This window comes from Ascaphus truei, unplaced genomic scaffold, assembly GCF_040206685.1.
Source record: "Ascaphus truei isolate aAscTru1 unplaced genomic scaffold, aAscTru1.hap1 HAP1_SCAFFOLD_388, whole genome shotgun sequence".
Lineage (NCBI taxonomy): Eukaryota > Metazoa > Chordata > Amphibia > Anura > Ascaphidae > Ascaphus > Ascaphus truei.
In genome coordinates, this window is record NW_027456718.1 from 365,284 (window position 1) to 369,982 (window position 4,699).

Genomic DNA, 4,699 nt, shown 5'->3' on the forward strand with positions numbered 1-4,699 from the left:
GAGGGGCGAGGGCGAGAGAGGGAGGAAGCGCGAGAGAGGGGAGGAAGCGCGAGAGAGGGGAGGAAGCGAGAGCGCGAGAGAGGGGAGGAAGAGAGAGCGCGAGAGAGGGGAGGAAGCGAGAGCGCGAGAGAGGGGAGGAAGCGAGAGCGCGAGAGAGGGGAGGAAGCGAGAGCGCGAGAGAGGGGAGGAAGCGCGAGAGAGGGGAGGAAGCGCGAGAGAGGGGAGGAAGCGCGAGAGAGGGAGGAAGCGCGAGAGAGGGGAGGAAGCGCGAGAGAGGGGAGGAAGCGCGAGAGAGGGGAGGAAGCGAGAGCACGAGAGAGAGAGAGAGAGAGAGAGGGGAGGAAGCGAGAGCGAGAGAGGGGGAGGAAGCGAGAGCGAGAGAGGGGAGGAAGCGAGAGCGAGAGAGGGAGGGGAGGAAGCGAGAGCGAGAGAGGGGGAGGACGAGAGCGAGAGAGGGGAGGAAGCGAGAGCGAGAGAGGGGAGAAGGGGGGGAGAGAGGGGAGAAGGGGGGGAGAGAGAGGAGAAGGGGGGAGAGAGAGGAGAAGGGGGGGAGAGAGAGGAGAAGGGGGGGGAGAGAGAGGAGAAGGGGGGGGAGAGAGAGGAGAAGGGGGGAGAGAGAGGAGAAGGGGGGGAGAGAGAGGAGAAGGGGGGGGAGAGAGGAGAAGGGGGGGGAGAGAGGAGAAGGGGGGAGAGAGAGGAGAAGGGGGGAGAGAGAGGAGAAGGGGGGAGAGAGAGGAGAAGGGGGGAGAGAGAGGAGAAGGGGGGAGAGAGAGGAGAAGGGGGGAGAGAGAGGAGAAGGGGGGAGAGAGAGGAGAAGGGGGGAGAGAGAGGAGAAGGGGGGAGAGAGAGGAGAAGGGGGGAGAGAGAGGAGAAGGGGGGAGAGAGAGGAGAAGGGGGGGAGAGAGAGGAGAAGGGGGGAGAGAGAGGAGAAAAGGGGGGAGAGAGAGGAGAAGGGGGGAGAGAGAGGAGAAAAGGGGGGAGAGAGAGGAGAAGGGGGGAGAGAGAGGAGAAGGGGGGAGAGAGAGGAGAAGGGGGGGAGAGAGAGGAGAAGGGGGGGGGAGAGAGGAGAAGGGGGGGGAGAGAGGAGAAGGGGGGGGAGAGAGGAGAAGGGGGGGGGGAGAGGAGAAGGGGGGGGAGAGAGGAGAAGGGGGGGAGAGAGAGGAGGGGGAGAGAGGGAGGGGGGAGAGACAGGAGGGGGGGAGAGACAGGAGGGGGGGAGAGACAGGAGGGGGGGGAGAGACAGAGGGGGGGGAGAGACAGGAGGGGGGGAGAGACAGGAGGGGGGGAGAGACAGGAGGGGGGAGAGACAGGAGGGGGGAGAGACAGGAGGGGGGAGAGACAGGAGGGGGGGGAGAGACAGGAGGGGGGGAGAGACAGGAGGGGGGGGAGAGACAGGAGGGGGGGAGAGACAGGAGGGGGGGAGAGACAGGAGGGGGGGAGAGACAGGAGGGGGGAGAGAGACAGGAGGGGGAGAGAGACAGGAGGGGGGAGAGAGACAGGAGGGGGGAGAGAGACAGGAGGGGGGAGAGAGACAGGAGGGGGGAGAGAGACAGGAGGGGGAGAGAGACAGGAGGGGGGGAGAGAGACAGGAGGGGGGAGAGAGACAGGAGGGGGAGAGAGACAGGAGGGGGGAGAGAGACAGGAGGGGGGGATAGAGAGGAGGGGGGATAGAGAGGGGGAGAGAGAGAGGAGGGGGAGAGAGAGAGGAGGGGGGAGAGAGAGAGGAGGGGGAGAGAGAGAGGAGGGGGGAGAGAGAGAGGAGGGGGGAGAGAGAGAGGAGGGGGGAGAGAGAGAGGAGGGGGAGAGAGAGGAGGGGGGAGAGAGAGGAGGGGGGAGAGAGAGGAGGGGGGGAGAGAGGAGGGGGGGAGAGAGGAGGGGGGGAGAGAGGAGGGGGGAGAGAGAGGAGGGGGGGGAGAGAGAGGAGAGGGGGAGAGAGAGAGGAGAGGGGGGAGAGAGAGGAGGGGGGAGAGAGAGAGGAGAGGGGGGAGAGAGAGAGGAGAGGGGGGAGAGAGAGAGGAGAGGGGGGGAGAGAGAGAGGAGAGGGGGGAGAGAGAGAGGAGAGGGGGGGGAGAGAGAGAGGAGAGGGGGGGGAGAGAGAGAGGAGAGGGGGGGAGAGAGAGAGGAGGGGGGGAGAGAGAGAGGAGGGGGGAGAGAGAGAGGGAGGGGGGAGAGAGAGAGGAGGGGGGGAGAGAGGAGGGGGGAGAGAGGAGGGGGGGAGAGGAGGAGGGGGGGGAGAGAGGAGGGGGGGAGAGAGTGGAGGGGGGGAGAGAGAGGAGAGGGGGGAGAGAGAGAGGAGAGGGGGAGAGAGAGGAGGGGGGGAGAGAGTGGAGAGGGGGGAGAGAGAGAGGAGAGGGGGGAGAGAGAGAGGAGAGGGGGGGAGAGAGAGAGGAGAGGGGGGTGAGAGAGAGGAGAGGTGGGGAGAGAGAGAGGTGGGGTGAGAGAGAGGGGGGGGAGAGAGTGAGGGGGGGAGGGAGTAGAGGGGGGGAGGGAGTGGGGGGGAGAGAGAGAGGGGGGGAGTGAGAGGAAGGGGAGTGAGTGAGGGGGGGTGAGAGAGGGGGGGTGAGAGAGAGGGGGGAGAGAGAGAGGGGGGATAGAGTGAGGGGGGAGAGGAGAGAGGGGGGGAGAGAGAGAGGGGGGAGAGAGAGAGGGGGGGGAGAGAGAGGACAGGGGGAGAGAGAGAGGACAGGGGGGAGAGAGAGAGGACAGGGGGGGAGAGAGAGAGGACAGGGGGGGCGGAGAGAGAGGAGAGGAGAGTGGGGGAGAGAGGGAGGGGGGGATGAGAGGAGAGGGGGAGAGAGGAGAGGGGGAGAGAGGAGAGGGGGAGAGAGGGCAGTTATTTAAAAATATGTATTATTCAATACATAGAATAGAAACAAAATGAAAAGTAAGAGATTCTACATAAATCACAGCCCCGCATTACATTACGGACGGGAGACTGCGGCGGCAGGAAGCGACACAGCCGCATTACAGTCCCCTAACTAACGGGACGGGAGACTGCGGCGGCAGGAAGCGACACAGCCGCATTACAGGCCCCTAACTAACGGGACGGGAGACTGCGGCGGCAGGAAGCGACACAGCCGCATTACAGGCCCCTAACTAACGGGACGGGAGACTGCGGCGGCAGGAAGCGACACAGCCGCATTACAGGCCCCTAACTAACGGGACGGGAGTCTGCGGCGGCAGGAAGCGACACAGCCGCATTACAGGCCCCTAACTAACGGGACGCGAGACTGCGGCGGCAGGAAGCAACACAGCCGCATTACAGGCCCCTAACTAACGGGACGGGAGACTGCGGCGGCAGGAAGCGACACAGCCGCATTACAGGCCCCTAACTAACGGCACGGGAGACTGCGGCGGCAGGAAGCGACACAGCCGCATTACAGGCCCCTAACTAACAGGACGGGAGACTGCGGCGGCAGGAAGCGACACGGCCGCATTACAGGCCCCTAACTAAACGGAAGGGAGACTGCGGCGGCAGGAAGCGACACAGCCGCATTACAGGCCCCTAAACTAACGGGAAGGGAGACTGCGGCGGCAGGAAGCGACACAGCCGCATTACAGGCCCCTAACTAACGGGACGGGAGACTGCGGCTGGCAGGAAGCGACACAGCCGCATTACAGGCCCCTAACTAACGGGACGGGAAACTGCGGCGGCAGGAAGCGACACAGCCGCATTACAGGCCCCTAACTAACGGGACGGGAGACTGCGGCGGCAGGAAGCGACACGGCCGCATTACAGGCCCCTAACTAACGGGACGGGAGACTGCGGCGGCAGGAAGCGACACAGCCGCATTACAGGCCCCTAACTAACGGGACGCGAGACTGCGGCGGGCAGGAAACGACACGGCCGCATTACAGGCCCCTAACTAACGGGAAGGGAGACTGCGGCGGCAGGAAGCGACACAGCCGCATTACAGGCCCCTAACTAACGGGACGGGAGACTGCGGCGGCAGGAAGCGACACAGCCGCATTACAGGCCCCTAACTAACGGGACGGGAGACTGCGGCGACAGGAAGCGACACAGCCGCATTACAGGCCCCTAACTAACGGGACGGGAGACTGCGGCGGCAGGAAGCGACACAGCCGCATTACAGGCCCCTAACTAACGGGACGGGAAACTGCGGTGGCAGGAAGCGACACAGCCGCATTACAGGCCCCTAACTAACGGGACGGGAGACTGCGGCGGCAGGAAGCGACACAGCCGCATTACAGGCCCCTAACTAACGGGACGGGAAACTGCGGTGGCAGGAAGCGACACAGCCGCATTACAGGCCCCTAACTAACGGGACGGGAGACTGCGGCGGCAGGAAGCGACACAGCCGCATTAAAGGCCCCTAACTAACGGGACGGGAGACTGCGGCGGCAGGAAGCGACACAGCCGCATTACAGGCCCCTAACTAACGGGACGGGAGACTGCGGCGGCAGGAAGCGACACAGCCGCATTACAGGCCCCTAACTAACGGGACGGGAAACTGCGGTGGCAGGAAGCGACACAGCCGCATTACAGGCCCCTAACTAACGGGACGGGAGACTGCGGCGGCAGGAAGCGACACAGCCGCATTAAAGGCCCCTAACTAACGGGACGGGAGACTGCGGGGCAGGAAACGACACAGCCGCATTACAGGCCCCTAACTAATGGGACGGGAGACTGCGGCGGCAGGAAGCGACACAACCGCATTACAGGCCCCTAACTAACGGG